Source organism: Panthera pardus, unplaced genomic scaffold (assembly GCF_024362965.1).
Source record: "Panthera pardus isolate Hobbes unplaced genomic scaffold, ASM2436296v1 HiC_scaffold_24, whole genome shotgun sequence".
In the NCBI taxonomy this organism is placed as follows: Eukaryota; Metazoa; Chordata; class Mammalia; order Carnivora; family Felidae; genus Panthera; species Panthera pardus.
This window is the reverse complement of record NW_026526810.1, coordinates 67,392,205-67,415,461: the sequence shown is the minus strand read 5'-3', so window position 1 is coordinate 67,415,461 and position 23,257 is coordinate 67,392,205. Positions and strand designations below refer to the sequence as shown.

At 44.9% G+C, this 23,257-nt stretch overlaps 1 long non-coding RNA gene across 2 annotated transcripts in view; it reads right to left on the bottom strand.

The window, feature by feature from the left end:
- LOC109254954 (uncharacterized) overlaps positions 1-23,257 on the bottom strand; it is a 68,463-nt gene that overhangs the window by 9,600 nt on the left and 35,606 nt on the right. Inside the window, exons 1-2 of one of the 2 annotated variants that reach the window (XR_002075036.2) lie at positions 12,716-12,824; positions 1,638-1,818 (exon numbers count right to left, since the gene is read on the bottom strand). This is a non-coding gene — a long non-coding RNA (uncharacterized LOC109254954). Of the gene's footprint in view, positions 1-1,637; positions 1,819-12,715; positions 12,825-23,257 lie in introns of those variants that run through there. The other variant, XR_008417164.1, reaches the window with a different exon arrangement.

The following is a 23,257-nucleotide window of genomic DNA, read 5'->3' as shown; positions in this document are numbered from 1 at the left end:
AAGGACCTGGCTAGTTTCAACAGTGGATGTACCCCAACCAAACCCCAACCTCTACTCCTGTAAAAATTGCACTAGGTGTAAATAAATGTTAAAAAAAAAAAAAAGGGGGGCGCCTGGGTGGCTCGGTCGGTTAAGCGTCCAACTTCGGCTCAGGTCACGATCTCACGGTCCGTGGGTTCGAGCCCCGCGTCGGGCCCTGAGCTGACAGCTCAGAGCCTGGAGCCCGTTTCAGATTCTGTGTCTCCCTCTCTCTGTGACCCTCCCCCGTTCATGCTCTGTCTCTCTCTGTCTCAAAAATAAATAAACGTTAAAAAAAAAAAATTAAAAAAAAATTGCACTAGGTGTTGTTGGGTTTTTTTTGGGGGGGGAGTTGGGGGGTTTTTTGGCTTTTTGTTTTGTTTTGTTTTGTTTTTAGCAAATTGCAAGCCATGCAAGTTTCTTTTTTAAAAGTAAATTAACTAGAATCCTTCCTAGCAGAGAGCTTCCTGGCTTTGTCATTAGCTTTTCATCCTCAGGCAAACTACATAATCTTTCTGTATCTGATTCTTCATGTTTCAAAGGAAAATAATCTACATCCTGTCTGCCTCATAGTCCTGGTGAGTGATGTGTGCTATGTAAAGGAACTCTTTGAAATACAAAGTGCTAAGGAGGTTAGGTCACTCCCTAACACACTGGTCTGCAAGTCCCCACTCAACACCTAAGGGATTCCTTTATCTACCTCCCCCTCTCCCCCTATGGGTCTGACCCTACGTGATGATGCCAGATGGCACTGCCATCCCCTCTTCCTCCTCTCCCAAGGAAAAGAATCCCCAACAGAGAGTTTGATGCCACTTGCCATCATGAGAAGTAGAACAAAGACCATAGTAGGAGATAGTCCCAGGCTGCTCAGGGTAAGGGACACCTGGGCTTAAAGGCAACCCCCAAGGGGAAAGACTCGGGGCATTCCAGGGGTGGAGGGAGAACACTATGCTGGATAGGTTGGCCTGGATGCAGCTCACCCCAGGACCTGGGGTAACTCTTGAGAGTTCTGACATCCTGATGAAGACACCTGTTCTCCTTCCACCTGGGAAGTCTTTTGTTGACAACAAACAAAATAAAATTTCAGCAACTAGTCGGGGAAGTCAGACATACTCCCCCTGGATGGAGACACATTCAGGCCCATACTGTGTGTGGTTGTCCTAACATAAGATAAACATGGAGCACCACAAAAATGGCCAAGGTCTTGGGAATTCACTGAATAAACATGAAAGGAATGATAATTAGTTACTCCAGAAAGACAGGTTACTGATCTTATCAAAGGATGCAATCTGAGGACATTCTTTCAGACACGGGGAAGACTCACTGCTCAGCTCCTCTCCCTGGGAGCAGCATGATTATCCTGACTGAAGGAAGCCTGGAAGCCAGCTCTGTACTCCCCCCTGGGGGGTGCCTCAGCTGGGCAACAGCAGGAGAAAGACCTGGAAGAAGGCCTAACTATCTCTCCCCAAGCCTAATGCTGAGCTGGTCTAAGCCACCTACTCAAGCTGGTGTTCCTCTGGACTCCACCACATTCTCCATGGTGCGTGAGCCACCACACACACACACACACACACACACACACACACTCACAAGATAGCCCTCAGGCTCATCCTACTCACCAGCAATGTTGGATGAAAGAGATCGAGGAGCCACAGGAGGAAGAGGATGTGCACCATAGTCCACCCGCTGGGTCCTCATTCTGTGTTTCCCCTTATTCAGTTTCTCCTCCCTGACGTGGAGGGAGGACAGATGAAGGGCAAAAGAAGGTTCCTGTGGCAGCATGAGGGATAGCCGTTAATTCTAACGAAAGCATGAACAACAGGAGGGGGCAATTAGGGGAAAGCACTCACTCTATTTCCGAAGCTATTCAAACCTGTCCTTCTTTGTGAGGAATGATCCATAGTAGTCCTGCTTAGCAACAGATGAGGGCTTCTATAAGTCCCGACAAGTCTAATTCTACAAGCATGCCCACAAAAGACATTGGCCTAAGTTTCTTTGTAGGGTTTTTAACCTAAGAAAAGAAAGCCTTGAATATAGTGCCCAGGTCTGCCCCTGAATTCAGTTGGGACTGAACATAAACCCACCTCATTCCTCACTGTGCTTTAACCAGCTTGGGTATCTTCCCATTCTCTAGCATGCCAGGTCCTCGTGTGCCTGAAAACCTTCACCTTGCTGTCTGTGAGGCCAAGAACAACACTTCCTTCCCTAACACCTCATGTGGCCCATCATTTCTTGTCTATCAAGTCTCCACTTACATGTCTCCTCAGAAAGATCTTCCCTAACCACTGCATCTAAAGAAGAACCCACCAAATGTGTACTCAGACACGTTTTCTTCTTTACTGTCTGGCCCGCATGGACCATGTCTATTTTGTTTACCCCATTGCCTGAGGACCTATGATTTACTAGGCACTTAGTACACTCTTATTACATAAATGAACATTTGCTCCAGTTAAAGCTCCCATGCAGGACTCCAAAGGGAGTTCACAGAAGAAAAAAAACATCCAAGGAACTAAATATATGAAAAGCTGGTTAGCCTCATAGAGAAATGCAAATTTTTAAAAAGGTGGCATTCAAAAGCTGATGACATCCCATAATCAAATACTATCAAATGGGAGTATAAACAGACCACATTTCTGTAGGCAAGTCGTCCACATGGATGAAGGTTCAAATGGCTGTGTTCCCTCCCACTGAGCCCCCCAGGGCCACACTCTGCAGCCACCAGCCTCCCCAACCACTCTGTACAGAGTCTACCACTCAGATCGCTGCCTCCTAGTTATCCCCATTATAGCAGCTGAATTACAGAAAGTTTCTCCAGCCTCTGGAAATCAGAAAGCAGTTGTCAGGAGCCACTGAAGTTCCCCCAAGCAAAAAAACAAACAAATACAATAAACAAATGCTGCCTTTTCTTTGCCTGTTTTACATTTGATATTGGTGAGACTCCCACTGCCCCATCCAACTTTGGTAATGTTTTCTTGAACCCTTCAGTACTCTCCTTTTCTATGGAATTCTGAATCTGGAAAGGAAAGAAGGGATGATAATTTTCTAAACTATAAAATCTTTATCTACTGTATTGGGCAACCCTTTTGTTCATCTATGCCATTACGGATTTATTGTGTCTCAGTTCCAAATTCCCCCTTTCTCCCCACCTCCTGCCTTGTGGATCTGGAGTTGGACCTTCAACATTGCACCTGCTGCTTCTGTATCCCTCGGCAGTTAACTCCTTTTTACTAATTAACAATGATCTATGTTAAATTCTCCCTGTTCCAATAACTGGCATGGTTTCTTTCTCCACCTGAACTTTGCCTGACATCATCTCAGGCATCTTGGCACAGCATCTGCTCCCAGACCTTTGCCACTCTCCCAAGTCTCTTTTGGCAAAATCCTTTACTTCTGGCAAATATTAATTTCCTACTTGGCTAGAATCAGGACTATCCTGATGGGGAGATTATCCTGGATTATCCAATAAGCCCAATGTAATCGTAAGGGTCCTTATAAGAAAGAGGCAGGTGGGTTAGAGTCAGAAAAAACTATGTGATGAGGAAAGCAGAGAGAGAGAGAGACTAGAAGATGCTAAACTACTGGCCTTGAAGGTGGAAGAAGGAACCACAAATCCAGTGATGCAGAGGGCCCCTAGAAGCTAGAAAAGGCAGGGAAACAGATTCTGCCTTAGAGCTTCCAGAAGGAACACAGTATTGCTAACACCTTGATTTGAGGACTTCTGACATCTAGAACTGTAAAATAATAAATTTGTGTTGGTGCAAGCCACTAAGTTTGTGCTGATTTGTTACAGAAGCAACAGGAAACCAACAAAGCCCTTAACCCCCAAGGTGAGGTGTTTCGGCTCTCAGGACAGATCTCCCCCAACATGGATGGTAGGCATGTCCCACTGAAACCAGGGATAGCCAATAGCTCCTCTCAAACCCAACCTAGTTGTAATCAACAAGCATTTACTGAAGACTCTGGATCTCTCCTGGGGAAGTGGAAAGAGGAATCTAGACCCCAACCTTAAAGACAGAGTCACATGAGGAGAATAAAATTTCAAGATGGGATACACTAGATGCGAAATGGCTGACAAGTTCAGCTAGGGTTCTAGGCACTCAGAAGAGGTTGGGGCGCCTGGGTGGCTTAGTTGGTTAAGCATCCAACTTCAGCTCAGGTCATGATCTAACTGTTCATGGGTTTGAGCCCCATATCGGGCTCTGTGCTGACAGCTCAGAGTCTGGAGCCTGCTTCAGATTCTGTGTTTCCCCCTCTCTCTACCCGCTCTCTCTCTCTCTCTCTCTCTCTCTCTCTCTCTCTCTTTCTCTCTCTCTCTCTCTCAGAAATAAATAAACATTAAAAACAAGAAGAAGAGGTAATCATCTTTAATCTCAGCGAAATGCTTCTCCTCCTATTCTGCCTTTCCATGATAGGCAGGGGACTGTGCACCCAGGCTTGCCCAGGACAGCCACGTTTACAGCTGTTGTCCTGTTGTAATCATGAATAGGGACTCTTTTCATTCAAAAGCACCCAGATTCATGATAAACCACATGGTCACTCTAATGGTAGGGCATTAGCCAGGAAGCCACTGGACACTCTGCACCCACTTAGGAACAGGTTTGAGCTTAAATCTCAACACAAAATAAAAACGGATCGCCAACTTTTTATGCTACCAAAATCCCAGTAGAGAACACTTTCAGGTGATTGTGAGTGAAACAGACATTTCAATAATACTTGATATACAGTCCTCAGATTCTCTTCCTGGCACAAAGTGAGGAAACTTAGGTTACATTGTCTAATGAGATACTGCGATGTTAATGTAAGACACCTCCTGCAGCTGAAGCAGCCCGGAAGGGTTTTGTTGTTTTGTTTTTAAGCCTTGCTTGTGATGGAGCCAGTGGGTGGAGAGTTGGGGGAGGAGAGAGAGGAGAAAGCTGAAGAGGAAGAATATAAGAATGTAAGCGAGGTCGGAGAGGGGAAAACAGTGAATGCTGGGATTCTTGCCATATTTACCAGGGTTACTAAGCAGTCATTCAATTCTGCCCTTGAACTGATGCTCAAGGTGCTATCCTTTCAAAGACCTCTCCTGCTCCAGAGGGGAGGTTGGACAGCAGGGTGCTGTTCAACTCTGTCTGTTCAGGACGGTGCTTTGGAATGTGGAGGTGAGTGCAGTGTGGGGGGCTTCGAATCCATCTGTCACGTCAAACCCTGTGTGGGCTGAATCGTGTCACTCAAATTGGTCCATAAAGGGATGAAAATTAAAATGCTGATAAATGAAATCATCAAATTACAGGAAGCTATGGAGTGTGCTCAAGATCACACCTACCTTTGGGGGATTTTGATGAGACTCTGTGTCTTCTAACTGGTTTTTCTTATCTTCCGGCCACCTTATTAGCCAGGATTGACACAATATTTAATGCTCTATGTCTTTCGTTGGCTTTTTTCCTCTATGTTGTTAAGCTCCTCTTTGCATCCCCCCCTTCCCTGGGGTAGTATCACCAGCGATTCCAGAGCTGGCCTCTGGGTGTATGTGCAGTGTGGTTTGACTTGCGTCCTTGGCACATTCTACCTCCAACGCCCCCATCCCTTCGTGCCAGGCCTCCTGGAGGCAACAGTAACCTTTCTCCCCAGACACTTGTGTAGTTTTGTGAGAGGAAGAGGCAAAAAGAGTAAGGAAGAAAAACGAGCAGGGAGAAGAGGCTTAGGGTAAGGGGAGCAGGGAGGATCAAAAGGGAGAAATACTGGGAGAAGGGCAGAGTGGCCCAGGTGAGGGGGAAGCCCACTAAAATTCCTGGTCAGTCACTGGCCCCATGTCCTGTGTCCCCTCCATGTTTTAATATCTCACACCAGCTGAACATAGGTCTATGGGAAGTCGTAACACTCACCAAACCCTTGACAGCCGCTATTCTTCACAGAGGCTGTGAACAATTGCCTGCCTGCCAGTGTCTGACTGAAATAATAGCTGTACCTACAGGATCATTTGCAAGACAGATGGTGGAGGCAATCCCCATTCATCTGCCAGCGGCCATTTCATAATTCTTACTGGCCTGTCAGGCCCGTAAGGCAGAATGCAGCCTTGCTAATTGTTTTAGCTCATTAGAGAGCTGTTGTTTTAAAGCCAGTAGTCGGTCCCACCCCTGTCCTGCTGCATCCCAGCCCCACCATGCCAGACCTCCTCCAAGGTGCTTTTGAGAATGCCTTTGGTGACCTTGGAGAAAGCAGGTGTCCAAAGCCTAGAAGCCCTAATGTTTGCCAGGTGGTATTTATTTTTTCACTTTTTCACTCTGCTCTCCTCCCTAAGGAAGTATTGCAGATCTAAAAAGAGGTCCCTCACCTTCCCTTCTATTTGCTGCTTCCATGTTCATTAGGCCCATTAGTATTCCATATTTCAAAGTCTAGATGACATTTCCTATACTGAGTTGCCATTTTCTACTTAAGGTGCCCGACATTCCGTTAGCATTTTTATAGCATGCATTAAGCCAAAGATTTAACTCACTGCCGTGTTTATGGATTTAGAGAATTCCAAGAGCTCCATATCATGCCAGCACATCTGAAATCCTTGGTTGTCATTCAACAGCAGTTTTTGAGAATCTACTCTGTGGATGTAAACAGGAGCCAGGAGAAATGGGAGGGCCTTCAATGAGTACAGCTTACTGAGCATCGACCTGTGCAGTGATACAAGCGTCCTGGCTCGCTTTAGTGCTAGGCAGGCGCCATCTTGAAATTCTTAATCATTTCTGAACAAGAGCCCCACATTTTCATTTTTGCACTGGGTCCCACCGATTGGATTGGTTTTGCTACAATTGTTGGGAAGGGGGAGCATTTGCAAGGGCTCAGGAAAGGGTCCCTCCTGAGCCAAATCTGAGAAGCTAGAAACTCCAGATATAACAGAGGAGAGGCAAAGATCAGTACACGCAGCAAGGCAAACATAGACAGCAACTATTATTAGTGTCTATTTGAGAACTATCCCGGACATGGCCTGTTTTTGAGGTGCTGAAGACTGGAGATTGACCCCACATCACTGAAAATTCAGCAGCCTAACAACACCACCTGTGAGTTCTCTCAGGTAACAATTGGCTGGCATTGATCCTTCACTATGTCACCAATTTCATTATGTACCACTTCTACTGAAAAGTCAGCAGGAGAAGGATGTGTGAGAAATAAGGCTGGAATGTAAGTGGGAGCCTGGAAAGGGAAGGCTTTGAATGCCAGACTGAGGAATATGGGGAAGCGCTTGAAAAATCTGGTCAGGAGGGTGACACTGGAGCTTTGGCTGCCCCAAGAAAAGAAATATTCTTTCTAGACCCATTGGGTCATTTGTTCATAAGGCTTATATAATACCAAGTAACTTCCCAGCACCTTCTCCTCATTGCACATCTCCCCCCCACTATTCCCCCTCCTCACACTGCTTCTCCCACCCCACAAACACACAACACAAAAAGTCCAGATATTGTCTCTAATTTGGGCTCTGCTACTGCCTTGACCTCCCTTGGACTCAAGTCACTGACCAAGTTTGCGTCCATTGCACTGTGTCTTAATTCACACCTCTGACCTTTCCCAAACTGCTTAGGTGAGCAATCCTACCCATGACCCTGTGTGTGGTGGGCAGAATTTGAAGAATGACCACAATGACCCTTGGCCTTGGAAAATTTCTCCACCTGAGTGTGGGTGGAACCTGGGAACATGATAAGATGCCATTCCCATGATTATGCCATGTTGTAGGGCAAAAGGGATCCTGCGTATGTGATTAAGGTTGCTGATCAAAGGGCGCCTGGGTGGCCCAGTCAGTTAAGCATCCAACTCTTGATTTCGGCTCAAGTCATAATCTCATAGTTTATAAGTTTGAGCCCCACATCAGTCTCTGTGCTGGTAGAGTGGAGTCTGCTTGGGATTCTCTCTGTCCCTCTCTCTCTCTCTGCCTCGTCCCCACTCACACTTTCTCTCTCTCTCTCTCTCAAAATAAATACATAAATAGACTAATCAGAATGGGTGGGCCTAATCTGGTCACATGAGCCCTGTAAAAGCAGAATTTTCTCCAGCAAGTGGCAGAAGGGCAAGTAATCGGAGCATGAAAAGGACTCAATGCCCCAATGCTGCTTGGGAAAATGGAGGAGCCATGTGAGAAGGGATGTGGGTGGCCTCTTGGAGCAGAATGACCTCCAGCTGACAGCCAGCAAGGAAATAGAAACCACAGGCCTAAAGCTGCAAGGCACTGAATTCTGCCTACAACACCAGTGGCTTACAAGCTTCTTCCCAGAGCCTCCAAGTAAGAGCCCAGTCTGGCCAACATCTTGATTTTTGGCTTTCAGAGACCCTGAGTATAGAACCCAGGCAAGATGGAATGACTTCTGACCTGCAGAACTGTGAGATTATAAACAGATATTGTTTAAGCTGCTAAATGTATAGTAATTTATTATATAGCAAGAGAAAAGTAATACACTATTTTAGCCCCTTCCCAGCACTCTCCTGCTTGGCAGCTCAGAGCCTGCCACTTTAACATTAGGCAGGGTCATAAAGCAAGCATCAGGAGCCACATCTGAAGCGACAATGATTTGAAAGTGAGAGATGAGTGTCGATACAACCAGTTGGGAGATTACTGCCAATGACCAGCATGAAAAAATAAGTGGCATCAGTTATGGATAAGAGCGATGAATTTGAGAGTCCTTTTGAAAGAAAAGCTGTCCAGATTAAGCAACCGATTGAATGGGAGGGATAGAGACAGCTATTACGTCGGTTTCTGGAAAGAGTTGGAGGGTACCCTGGTCCTCTATAATGGCATGGCCATTAAACTAAATGGAAACAAAATGTGTGCTCAACTTTTCCTAAGATAAGTACCCACGTTAGCTAAAATTGTTGGTGGCAAGTAAGAGCACTATCAATTCAAACTAATTTCAGGGGGTAAAAAGAGGAGGGTGCTTCATATTGAGATGCAGGTGTTTTCTAGACCCCTAGAGACATGAAAACAGCCGAGCCTCCAAGAGGACTGGACTGGGATATGGAAGCCCCTGGGGCAAGAGAGTGTGCTCTCTCCATCTGCATCCCTTCTTCCCCAGAGCCCATCCTTGTGTACCACTTAGCCCACACAGCAGGTGGAGGACGGCCACAGCAAAGCTTTAGGGTTGAAGGGGAGACCAGGCCAGACTAGAATTGCTAATCCTGATTCCCAATCTCCAGGGGAAAAGGTCTGGCTGGTCAACATGGTTTCCCTACCTTTCATACCAACGCCATGCTGATGCTCTCAGGAAAGTGGGAGAAGAGTTGATTCTTGAGCAGGACAGGCACTCTCAAAGTCGTTTACTGAAGAAGCAGAAATGATGTTTCAAATCTTAATTTCCACAGACACAAGAATATACTCTTGTTTGTAGACAGAGAAGTGGGGTGTTATACCCAAGCGGCTGGGTCCCAATCCCAGTGCTCCCTCTAGGGGGCATGAGTGACAGTGATGAACTAACTAAACTTCTCTCTAGGCCTCAGCACCCCTAGCTATAAAATAAGGCACTCAATCCAGGTGGCGTTGAGGCTTCCAGCTGTAATGCCCTGTGACCTGAAGTCCTTCTGAGTAGGAGCAATGCTGTATTGATCCAGTTCTCTTGTTTAACTTTCCCATGCCCTCTCAAAGATCAGAACTAAAGCCTCTCCGCATTAATCCTCTCACTGGCTTACAAGAGGAAAGGCAGCCAAGGAAAATATATAGTTTGTATTCCAAGCAAGCTGGACCAAAGCTCCTTGGTACTCAAAAACACTAACCCTGACCTGGCGTTAACTGGAGTTAAATCTCTGCCTTGACAGGAGCACTGGTTCGGTGCTTCCCCGACACCAGTGTGTCTCAGGTCACTGAGTGGTCCGGCTGCCACCATGCTGGCTCTCTCCTGCAGTTTTCTTTAGAACCACAGGTCAGACCCTCAGGAGCTTTAGTCCAATTCCTTGATTTTCTATAGGACAAAGCAGAGACTGAAAGCGAAGGGACTTGCCCAGAGACATCCAGATCACTTGGGGCAGAACAGGGAGTAGAGCCAAGTGGCCTGACTCATGTTTTTCCATTGTCCCTTCTGTGAACAGATTAAGGCATGTGATCCGGATGGAGAACCATGGATAAACCAGCAGACTTTATTGATGGCATGTGTTATTTCTGAATTGAATTGTGTCCTCACCCCACCCCCCAAACTCATATTTTGAAGTCCTAACCACCACCCCTCCCTCATATCTCAGAATGGGATTTTATTTGGAGATAGGGTTTTTACAGCAGTAATCAAATTAAAATGAAGCCATTGGGGCACCTGGGTGGCTCTGTGGGTTAAGCATCCGACTTCACCTCAGGTCATGATCTCACAGGTTTGTGGGTTCAGACCCCATGTCAGGCTCTGTGCTGACAGCGACAGCTCAAAGCCTGGAGCCTGCTTGAGATTCTCTCTCTCTCTCTCTCTCTCTCTCTCTCTCTGCCCCTCCCCCCATCTCAAAAATAAAAATAAAATGAAGTCATTAGAGTGGTCTTTAATTCTCTACTGAATATTGCCTTCTGTGCCCACTCATGAAGGTCCCTCCATCTCCAGCCTAACATTCTACTGCAGTACCTTTCTCCTGCTCTCCGAACTCAGGTTACAGTCTCATTTCTGTGTTGTGATTGTGTAAGATTCTGACTACCTTCACTCCTTGCAGCTCCCACCTATTCTTCTGCATGGTGGCCAAAGCCTTTCACTCGGGCAGCTGTGAGTAAAAGGCCTGGTGGAAAACCGAGGTCTCTTTCCAATACTGGAGCAGTGGACCTGGTATCTAAGCAAGAGATGCCACAGGAAGAATGTGGTGTCTGAGGTCCTCACTCTCGAAGGGAGAGGGAAATGGAGTCTGAGTCTGACACCATGAGATGCAAGATCATCTACTTCAACTGCTGGTGGCCTTCTCTAAGCTCTGAGATAAGCCCTGGAAATTATCAAAAAGAAAGATGATGATAGTCTCTTACATTTAGGAGAGCACCACTTTTAAACAGTTGTGCATCGCTTAGATATCATCTCAGTACAAAATTTGTCAATCTCTGAGTCCTTACCTATACAATTTGCTAATATAGACACTTGTATAGCATGCTAGCTAATAGAGCAGGAGGTTAATGTGGGACATAGTCTCAATGTCATCAGAGGCTTTAATACTACAGGTGCTAGTCAGACCACTTAAGCAAAACTAGAAATGGAAGTATGTGAAAGCCAGTTTCGTGACTCAAGCTTGTTACTCACCTCCAGCCTATAAAGAGATTAAAGACAACAAAAGCAAAGATGGGAATCGGAGAGAGGCTTTTATTTGGAGGTAAGTGGTCAGTGAGCCTCTTCACCCGCTCCAAGAGGGAGGCTCATGCCTTACCTCAAGCCTACCCATAAAGGCATCAAGGGAGCCTGCAGAGGGCTTCATATAAGCCCACATAGAAAGCAGGTCTCAAGTGGTTGACTCAGAGACAAGAAATCAGAAGGGCCTGGAGGCTAACTGAAGCATCAAGGGGCAACAGCATAGAGGCCCCCTTCTGGGAGTAATTTTCATTCCCTCTACTGAAGGATTTAAGATGAAGTATATTCTGCGCACCAGAAGTAAGCAGAAAGAGAGAGAGAGCAGAACCAACTCAGAGGGGCTTTGCCCATGAGGCCACCTAGAAGTGCAGTAGGAAAAGAACAGGGGAGAGCCTGTGTGGAAGTGTCACAGAGAATTGGGGTTGTTATGGACTGAATTGTGTCCCTTAAAATTCATGTGGTAAAGCTCAGTGTGACTATATTTGGAGATAGGGCTGTGAAGAAGGTAATTAAGGTTAAATGAGGTCGTAGGGTTGGGGCCCTAATTTAAGAGGACTGGTGTCCTCATAAGAAGAAAAGGAGACCAGAGCATGCACAGAGGAAATGTCATTTGAAGACATAGCAAGGATGTGGTGGTCTGAGAGAGAGCCCTCAGCAGAAAACAACCCTGCTGGCACCTTGAGCTTGGACTTCCAGCCTCCAGAACTGTGATAAAACAACTGTGTCTGTTGTTTAAGCCAGCCAGTCTCTGATATTTTGTTATGGCAGCCCAAGTAAAGTAATACAGGGGTCTTAGCAGCCAAATGGAGAGAACATCCCCTAAAGCAGAGATTCATAGGTAAATGGTTCCCAGTGATGGGGCGGGGCGGGGGGGGGATCTCCAAAGAACCCACAGAGAAATCCAAAAGAAATAAATTCACCCCACAAAGAAATCTCAAGGGTTTAATGTTTTCACTGGTGAAGTCTACCAAACATTTAAAGAAGAAATAACACCAATCTTAACTAAACTCTTCCAGAGACTAGAAAAAGAGTACGTGCTTCTCAACTCATTTCATGAAGACAACATAATCATGATAGTAAAACCGGATAAAAACGTTGTAAGAAAGGAAAACAGTAAGTCAGTCTTCCTCAAAACTATAGGTACAAAATCCTAAACATAATATTATAAAAATCCAATGATTTGGGAAGGATAATACATCATAACTAAGTGCAGTTTAATCCAGGGATGCAAGTGATAACATCTGAAAAATCAATCATGTAATCCGCACAGTAACAGAATAAAGAAAAAAAAGATCATTTGATCATCACAGTGGATGTAGAAAATGTATGAAATTCAACAGTCATTCATAGTAAAAACTCTTAGCATACTATGATAAATCTGATAGTCTACAACAAAAGAAAACAAACAAGAAAACCCTGAGATCAGAAATTATCAGTATTGTACTTACTGGAGGTTCTCATCAGGGCAATAAGGCAAGAAAGCACTGGACATCTGCCAAACCCAGAGACAGTGATGCCAGGTCATGACTGTACCTGTCAGGTAAGAACTGTCCTCACCTCCTGTCCCTCCTCACCACTCCAGCACTAGAGAGGAACCAGAGTCACAACTAGCAAACTGGGAGTGGAATGCAGAGGGGGCAGAACCAAGAAAAGAGAAACCAGCCACCCAGCCTCTCCCACTCCATGCTCCTTTCCACTGAAGCAATGCCAAGCTGGGGGAGGGGAGTGTTTTAAATACTATTTTTTTTAATGAACTTTAGATCTTTTATTCTTACACCAGTCTGTAAATTTTAATTACTGAGGTGGTTAGTGTCATTTTGTAATATTCAGTGGCTACAGGACTTTTCCTTACCCACAAATGACCTGAAAACCAGACAGTGTCGTCTAGATTTAATTGAAGGGTAAGGAAAAACTGTATCTGGGGAGGTATGCATGGGGATAAAGCTGTTTTCTATCCCGCTCAATGACTAACACTCATTCAAAATCATGCTTTGCTGTTGTTAATGTTGTTAATGTGCTCACTGTTAGTCTCCAAAAGGTAAGTGCGTCCCCTGCACCACACTTTGCTATGTTTGTTGGAAAGAGAGCCTTCCTCTGGTGTCTTTCAAGAACTCAACCTTTTGACCTGGATTGTTCCTAAGCAAACGGCTGCACACATTCTTTACTGACTGAGAGAGCAGCAGATTTCACAGGGCTCACAGATGGTGGGTTTTGTACCGGGCATGAGCAGAACGTTGCCTTACGCTTACTAGCTCCACACTTACCATCCCCAGTCCCTTACCTTAAAGCAAAGCACCAAGAGCAAAGCAGAAGGGCTATGGACAATTTGTCATGTAAAAATAGAGGGATGCCCCTAAAGGGTGTCCTTCTGCAAATTTGAGATAGTTACTGGTATAGCAACTCAATCTTAGAACAAATTTATCATGCGAGAAGCGCTCAATGTATTATTACAAGGACTTAATAGATATGGCCCCTAGCCTCAAAGAATTATCAATTTAAAACCAAAGTTGGAAATAACATACAAACAAAAGGACTATAAAATACATGCAAAATGAATATGCATGGTTATTAAATATTGCCTCAGGATTGATCATCTTAGCCAGTGAAGAGTCCAAGGTCATTAAAAGCAAAACTATTTATTAAAGCTAATTTTCTCAGTCTCCAACTCCAGTCCATGCTAGATTTTAGCAGGACACTTGGCCCATTCTGCTATCTTCTCTGAAGTTAGTTTTTGTCTTCCTCCTGTCTTGGAAATGTAAGGCATCGCTGAGGTTGTTCTGAGTCTATGTTGTGTTCACTCCTAATATGTGCTAAATGATTGGAAATGGGAAGCAGATGGACACTTGGCCCAGAGATTAAACTCCATCTCCTTAATTAGATGGTGTTGATTAAGGCTTCCATGGGGTCCTTCTCCTCACTGCCAAGTAAAAGAGCTCTCCAGTGGGGCTCCTCAAAGCATTTGGGAACTAATGGTTTATTCAGTTCCTCCTTTGCATTTATTCACGGGCCCTGAACAAACAGGAGCCAAATTGTCTTTGTCTCTTTGGTTTTCCTCTAATAGTTTTCACCATTTGACTTTCCTTTCTGGCAAGAGTTGAAACAGAATAAAGGGAATTCTGGTTAGCCCCTGGCTGAACTTTGCTTCCTATCTTGAGTTAACAGAATTAGGTTAGGGACAGGAGGTGGGTGGTCTTCCGTACAGATTGCTTCAGAGCCTTAGGAAAGTACCAGGTACTGATATCAGCCTGTGGCTTGTCTATCAAAGGGGAAAGGAGCAAGGGTTCGGGCATTTGAATCTTGGCTAAGCTGGTTATTAGCTGCAAAGTGGTATGCTAGTAAATGTTGAACAACAGAGTCCATAAATAAATAAATAAATAAATAAATAAGGCCCTAATTTGTAACACGAGCCAATTTTTGTGGTGTAAATACTCCCACCATGGCCAATTTTAAGCGACCAACATGTCGTCACTGAATGCAAAATTAGAAAGCGATTCGCACTGTTGGCTCTTAGAGTCCATATGAACTGACTCTGGCACACCAGTAAGCAGTATAAGTACCAGTTTTATCATCTGTACAAAAGGGAGAAGTACTTCACAGGGTCGTTATAGAGATAAAAGTAATGGCCAGAATAGAGCCTGACGCACACTAGGGGCTCAATAAGTTGTCACTGCATGTCATTATTGAAGCTGAGCTTTAAGGAAGTGATTTCACATTGCTGAGCACTCCAAGAAGTCAGAACCTCAGCCTCAAAAACTAAGCGAGTAAATTTCATTACCCAGGTGTCTGGGGAAAATGCAACAAGGGCAATCTACAAATCACAATACCAATTTGCTACTTTGATTTACTGCATATACAGAACAATAACTGTTCCAAACCCAAACAGGCTTGTGTGGTCTAAAAAAGGATTTCTTTTTGTGGTTTAGGAATTTGTTTACATGCAAAGTGCTACAAAAACACAAGTGTTAATGGTATTTAAATATGCTTATTTAATCATCTGGATCAAAAAAATTAAACTGGGGCTGCCCCAGCAAATCCATGGCCTACTCTGACATCAGTATATCCCTGGTCTGAGAACCAAGACTGGTGTTCTGCACCTGTCTCGTTGCAGGCAGCCAGCTCTCCTGTCAACCCTGAGGAAGGCTGGAAGGGTGGACGTTGTTAAGTAGAGAGTATATTTAACCAGCCCTGAGGGGGTCCTGCCTGCAGTTTCCCAACCACAGCTATAATGATAAATTTTAAACCCTTCAGGTAAGGGAACAATAATGAAGATTGCCAGTTCCCTTTTACTGTCATGCACGCTGGCACAGAGAGAGGAAAAGGTGCATAGAAAATAACTAGGAGAGCTGATACTGGAATTCAGATCTCTGAGGCACACTTTAGTGCTCCTTTCTCTGCCCCTGGAATGATCAGCTAGGCAACACAAAAAACACACAGTCCAGTGCAGAAGAAAACCACATGCATATATAAATTAAGAGAGAGAGAGTTTCTATGATGGAGGTGATAGAACCACATACATGATATTTGGGGAACAGTAACAAAGGAAAACCATCCCATTCTGGAAGTTAATATTGGTATTGGTATGGTTGGGGGAGATTCTAGATGTGGGGACCTCTGAATTGAGTTCTTAATGGATAAGTAGAGTTACCTCAGAATAGAGGACATTGCAGATGGGGTTGACCAAAAAGAAGACTATAAGATGGGGATTAGCACATGAGACTTTTGTTAGAGAATGCTTGTGGGAGGGGAAAGATACAGGATTGGGGGAGGGGGGGGGGAGCTGAACTATGACACAATCTAAACAAGGGCCTCAGCCTATCCCATAAGAGCTCTAGAACTGAAATGGCCTCTTCAGAGTTTTTCCAAGTAGGAGTAAGGGAGCCAGGCCATTATACCATCAGGTGGATCAGTCATGGGTATTGCAGGCTGCCCCTAGAAGGAGGTGGACTTGGGATGAGTAAAAGAGGGCTGTTCCCCGGCAAAACAATCCCAAAGGCTGGGGAAATAAGTCTTCCATTTCTCAGGTTGGATCTGGGCAACAGATCACAGCATCCACCATACAGGGAAAGAGTTTTCTACACAGAGGAAAACACTGAAGAGAGAACAGTCCATGTAGGTGCCGTGCAAGTGGTCCAGGGTTTGTCATGGAAAGGGTTTCATGGGAAGCAGATTCTGAGACAGAGTCAGAGATTCGCATACAGGTGCTTCACTGGGGAGTAGTCTGTCTCAGGAACAACATCATTAAGTGAGTAGAGGTAGCAGGATTGGGTAAAGGGAGCAGTTGAACGACAATACAGTTGCAACAGAGAGATTGCCAGTCCTACAAGGATGGCCCATCAAAGATGTCCCGAATCAGAGTACATGAGGTGAGCCTTATACTACTGCACCAACCAGTCACTGGAAACCGGCTGACCCCAAGAAGAGTGCATAACCTTTTAAGTGGCAGCTCCCTTCAGGAAATGGCAGGTCCTTGGAGGGACTCAGCTGTGAGCCATCAGCAGTCAATACTCTTAACACTCCTGGGGGAGTGAGTACCCTGGTCCTGAAGGGCCATAAGCATATACTGTTGTCCATTACACGAATGTGAACAGTTTCTGGTTGTCCCTGATTAGAATGGAAAAGAACACGTTGGCCAGATTGATGGCCACATAACATGTATTTAAAGATGTGTTAACCTGCTATTTAGATAGCAAAGATACCACATCTAGCATGATAGTAGTAACTGGGGTTACCGCTTGGTTGGGTTTGCAGTCCTCAGATTCGTGAAGGTCTGCCTGATTTTTGCTCAGGGCACACTGACAAATTAAATGGGGACCATTAGCCCTGAATTAGCTCAGTTTAGTGTATGAATCTCTGCCATTCACTGAGGGGAGAAATATTTTTTTCTTTTATAGCTTGTCTATGGAGATGTTTTGTATTTGGTAAATTTTAGGGTCGTGGCGTTCTTAAAATAGTTTAGTATATATCAACATTGTTTAAGTGACAAGGCTGGAGAAGATAAGTCAGATTGCAGTAAAATGAGGAGTGTATGGGAGAATTTATGGAGTTGAGTGCAAAAATTACCTCAGCCATGGCATGGGTGGGTCACTGCGGGCGGATGGGCCGCTCTTTAATTTTTACCATTCACACCTGACTTTTAACTTTACCACGACATCAACAACATGGAGAAAATTATGGAAGTCCCCTACTCTCCCTCCCAATGGAATCAAGGGGAAATAGCTCATTATTGCTTCTGAATGAGAAAGTATCTCTTTCCATAATGAAGACATTTAATGTTCTGCTAATCAACTGCTGAGACTGGTTGAGCATCTGTGGGTACTTTATCTTGGTTAATGGGGATATTTCAAACAGCCCAGCTCAGGCAAATCTTATGACCTGACAAGCTTTATTCAGTGCCACGTTTCGTAACTCCTACTCCATTACATACTTTTCTTTCCTGTCCAGTCCCCTTTCCCCAGGTCCCCGCTTCCTCCCCGCTCTGCTGCTGGAAAAGACTTCAGTTTGTCTGGATACAAGCATATGGATTCATATGCTTATCTCTTTTTATGTTTGTATATTTATTGTTTTCATGCCTATGAATTACACTTCTTGGTTATTAATTTTGTCTAAAATCAGTTTATGACTTAATTAGGATCTTGGAAAGGGGGAGGGCTGGCAATATCTCTTAAAGGGGAAGTACAGAAGCTCACAGCTATTTGCGAGCTTGTGGCTTCTATCAGGAGCAATCCCAGAAGGGCTCTCCAAGCTGCCAGAAGTAGAGACGGTTGTGTCAGTTGCTTTTCCTCTCTGTGGTATTCAGCAGGACAGTTCAGCGTGTGAACTTGGAATTTGTTTTGCCTGAGGAGGGTAGTCCTGCTGCCCAGACCACCAATGGCGCTGATGACCCTGCAGAAGGAGGCACATTGATAGCCGTATGCACACTTTTTTGACTTCTTACCAGCTTCAGTTCCCTGCCTTTCCTTATGATCATAATTTTGAGGGCCCACGATTATGTCCAGCTATTCTCAGGAGTCAGGGACCTGGGAGAACTTCACTGGTCTCCTCCAAATGTCCTAAAAAAGCTGTTTATCTCTAAGGATCCCATTTGGGGGTGTGGGGGTGTGGAAGACATTCCTCCTGGCAGGGACTCCCATAAACTTCTCTGCAGTAGCCTTTCCCGTGGCTCTCCTTTCCTTTTTCACTCACTCACTCATTTGTTCATTTAGTTAACAAATATTTGTGGAGCGGCCACTACTTTCCAGGCACTGGAAACTACAGTCCTAGAGATACAGCACCGCCCCAGATCGATACTGCCCCAGCCTTCCTGAAGATCACACTCTACCAACGTTGCTGAATCTCAGCTTACCCCTACTCACAAGTACCCATTTATTAGGAAAGAAAACACAGTGTTCTAGAGAGTTTTGATTTGAAAGGCCTGTGCTTGAAATTTGGGGGTAATTCCTAATATTGTTCAAACACCCAGTGGAAGCAAAGATGCTGGAGTTAAGGAGAAGGAATGGTGGCGTCGAGATGGTAGGGAGATGTGAGCGGTGTCAGAGCATGAGGGAAACCGAGAAGCCTACATTTACCCACCAACCGAGTGGACTGTAGAAGAATATAAAATGATAAAATAAATGAAGAAGAGTTACATTTAGAACTTGCAAGTCTTGTACGTGCCTGGGTGACTCAGTCAGTTGAGCATCTGACTCTTGATTTTGGCTCAGGTCGTGATCCCAGGGTCATGGATTTGAGCCCTGCATCAGGCTTTGCACTGAGCGTGGAGCCTGCATGAGGCTCACTATCTCTATCTCTCTCTCTCTCTCTCCCTCTCCCTCTGCCCCTTCCCCACTCGTGCACTCTGTCTCTAAAAAAAAGTTTTTTGTAATTAAAAAAAAAAGAACTTAAAAGTACAAAATGGCATGCAGAATCTTTCTTTGTATTTATTTTCTATCCTTATGAAGACGAGATTTATTTACTCTGTCATAGAATAAATAGAACTCTGGCTTTTAGGTACTTTTAGGTGTTTTTGTGATTTTAGGTACTTTTGACTATTGCATCAGGTTTTCAACAGGACATTCTTCTGGGAGAACTGGGCAGCACCCCCGCCCCCTCCCCCCCAACCGCATTCCCCTAGTTCCTCTCTGATGCTGCACACATGCAAGAGTGCATTCACTGGCGGTACTCGGTCCCTGATTTGAACCACATCTACTCCCGTTAGCTAAGATAGGTCAAGAGCATCCATTATTTGCCAGTCTCCTTTGATCTTCTGACTATTTTACGAGGCCTTCTCTTTCCATGCCTAACACAGACATAGAAGATATACAATAAATACTTACTAAAATTTTGTTTCCACATTCATACTCTTCCTCAGGGAAGAGATGCTTATTCCTTTCATGGGAGGAGCACCCAAATAAATGCAAAGGAAGAGCAAGTCAAAGTCCCCATTTAAATGTTCCCAGATAGGAGTGAAAAAAAAAAAAAAGGTTGATTTTCCACTCTTGTTCCTTTATTCTAGGTACTGACTCGTTCTTAATCTAAAAAGGCACATTGACTTGTGGGCTCGGATTATCTTGAGCACACCCGGAGAGAACAGATGGTTTGCTAGACCCAGGAATTCCCCAGAGTTCCTCTCCATTATTCAACAGATCATTAATTTGGAGCTTCAAAACCACAGCTGAGCACAAACACACCCAAACCAAGAGCTACTGAGTCTTTTGCCTTCGAAGACATTGGTAATGATGAGGTTTCTCACCATCAAGAAACTTAAAGAATGAAAGCTGAAGAACAAAATCTGTCTTTCACTATTCTGAAGATCCCTGACAATATAGTGCAGGTAGGACAATGTGATGATGATACTCCACCAGCCTCACACTCCTAGAAGATTAGATGTGACGAAACCTCTCTTGCCTAGGCCTGGTCTTCTCAGACTCTGGGTAGGATTTAGAATTCTAGTTGGAGGGCAGTGCAGTGTATAGCACAGCTTTGGCTGGAAGGAATTTTAGTGGTCATCTTGGCAATTTCATTCTCCAGAAATCTGCGATTTTAAAACCACTGAACAAACGATACAAAACACCTGAAAAATACAGCGTAACGTATAGCAAGTGTTGTTGTTGTTTTTTTAAGTTTATTTATTTTCAGAGAGAGAGAGCACACACACTGGGGAGGGGCAGAGAGAGAGAGGGAGAGAGAGAGAATCCCAAGCAGGTTCCTCGGAGAGCCCAATGCAGGGCTTAATCTCACAAACCCATGAGATCATGACCTGAGCCGAAATCAAGAGTTGGACGCTCAACCGACTGAGCCACCCAGGTGCTCCTAGCAAGTATTTTTTAAATGCATGGTTGAATTCAGAAGAAAGTAAGGAAATTCCAAGGGGGTGCTGTGGGCAGAGCTGTACCGTGACATAGGAGCCTGTTTTAGGAACTAAGAGGCTTGGGTTTGAATGGCAGGGCTGGGGACATGAAAGCAAGCCACAGGCCCACACAAAGTGAGAAGGAGGAGACTCCATATTTTTTCAGGTCCCTCATAGGCCCGCGCCTAGATAATAGGCACAACGGAAAAGGGAGTCGTCCCATCTGCAAAGGGAGATAAGGAAGCTGGCCTATCTTGACACAGATTCTGGTTGGAAATTTTACAAAAGGTTTCCCATGAGGATTTGTAACCATAAGCCTACCCTCACGAGGGTTTGGCATTCTAATGTACTACCTGCAAGATCCGAGAAATGCCTACAAAAAGATTTCCGTATCCATTTTTGGGGCAAGTGTATGCTCATACCAGAGTTGGTATAATAGCCTGAGTTTGTAGTTAATGCTTGGATTAGAAAGAAATGGTAGTTGATGAGCACATTGTAGTTTTATTTGTAGAGTGCTTTTTTATGGATCTGTAAGTCTTTATCATCCACCTAAGTGGGCTTATACAAAATTCATCCATAATGTAATCAAACACCTTCTTTTATTGTCGTGCTAAAACTTGCAGTAGAGAAACTTTCTGTTATTGAGAGAAACTTGGATTGGGGTGGCTGCAGCCAACTCTGAATGTTGGTCCTTATCATGGTGCTTTGACAAGGAGTATAGTCCTGATAGTACAGACCAGATTACACAACATTCGTTCTAACAAGTGAGAACCCTTTTCACATCTAGGAACCACATGCCCCTGCTTCAAGCCAACACAACCAAGCCCTTAAAATGAGCAGGGCTTCAGCACTCATGGTGAAATAAAGCCAACTTTATCTTCCCAGAAATGTACTTGTTCAGATCACCCAGCTTGTCCATGACCTGCCCCTTCATTATCTTGACCTGGCTCTGGGTCCCTCTTTCCTTCTGTCTTCTCCCCCTCCCCTCGCCCACCTTGCACGCTGACCTAAAATCTCAGCTCCAGACCAGATCATTCAGATCATTCCAGTTATGCCTACTCTCCCTGTAGGGTAGTTTGTTCTGTGCCAACTCCCTGAAGTTGTCTCTGCTAAAATCCCATTCTTAGATAGTCCTGGTTGAGAGTTGGCCAAAAGAGCAACTTGCATTGGATTTGAAAGGTAGAAGTGAAGCACCATCTGTTACCTACTGAAGGTCATCGAGATTGGATGTGGCACCAGTGGGTGCTTCTAGTTCATCCTCCCTCTCCTTCCCTTCACATCCAGCTCTTCCTCCTGATGGTGATCCTGTTGACCAAGGGTCATTCCAGGTCCCTCCCCATACACTCGCTGGCAGACCTGCAGAGGCACAGCTGTCTACAGACCTCCTATGATCTCTTCTTTTGCTAGGTCCCATTTTTGAGGCCAGACATGCTTGGTATCTCGTACAGACTGGATATGGACTCCTCGGATCCTCCAGCTTTACTCCTGCACCTTCCTGCTCCCAGGTCCTCCCATATTTAGGTCAGGTCTAGGTTCTATAATAAACCCTTTATCCCAAGATGAATGGTGGTTCTGTCACTCTGCTTGAACCCTGACTGATTCACCCTGTTATCCGGTGCCCAAGAGAGGCCCACAGTATAGAACTGGGTGATAAGTATTTGATCTATCAGGATTTCACCTGAGCATCTTTTTCCTACATATGGAGTAACGAAATCAGACCAAAGAGATGGGACGGCATTTCTCCAAGAGAAAGAGTATCGACCTCTACAGCCTGTGTAGTTCCTTACTAGCTCATTTGACTCGTTTAAAACATCATCTTAGGGACGCCTAAGTGGCTCAGTCGGTTAAGTGTTTGAATTTGGCTCAGGTCATGATCTCATGGTCTGTGGGTTCGAGCCCCACATCAGGCTCTGTGCTGACAGCTCAGAGCTTGGAGCCTGCTTCGGATTCTATGTCTCCCTCTCTGCCGCTTCCCCACTCACAATCCGTCTCTCAAGAATGAATAAATGTTAAAAAAAAAAAATTTAAACATCATCTTCATCTTCTGCTGCTTCTGCTCCACCCCTCACACAATGTCACACTCAGACTCATAGGCTGCAGGCCGAGGCCGCTGAGCACTGCCTTCTCAGGGCCCGCTCCTCCCCCGGCCAGCCCCGTCTGTGTGCCCTGCGTTTCTTCCCCTCCTAGATTCGGCCAACAGAGACTGTGCCATTCTCACAGGCGCTGCAAAGACCTGTTATTGAGTTGTCGGTTTTTGAAAAGATGCCTCACTGCCAATGCAAAGCAGCACATCAGCTAAAAGACGGGTAACCTTCATCTTGGCACACATTCCGCTCTCAGTGAGTACACCCCGGCAATTCCCATTTAGACGTTTTTTGCAGAACAATTTTGTAGCATTTCCATTTATTACACATTTAATTGCCTTTTAATTGGTGCAGCTGTTTTCAGCATGTTTGAGGCATATTGGAACTATCTGCCTTAGAACCCATTTCAGGCTTGCTTCCTGCCCTGGATTACATTACTGTTGGCCAAAACTTTGTGCTTGAGCCTTCAAGTTTAATCAAAGACTTACTGTCTAGCATAAAGGCTTGTGATCACGGTAATTCCTTTAGGCAGTGGGTAGAGCAATACAGGATTTCAGAGGTAATCTCAGCAGCTAAAACTA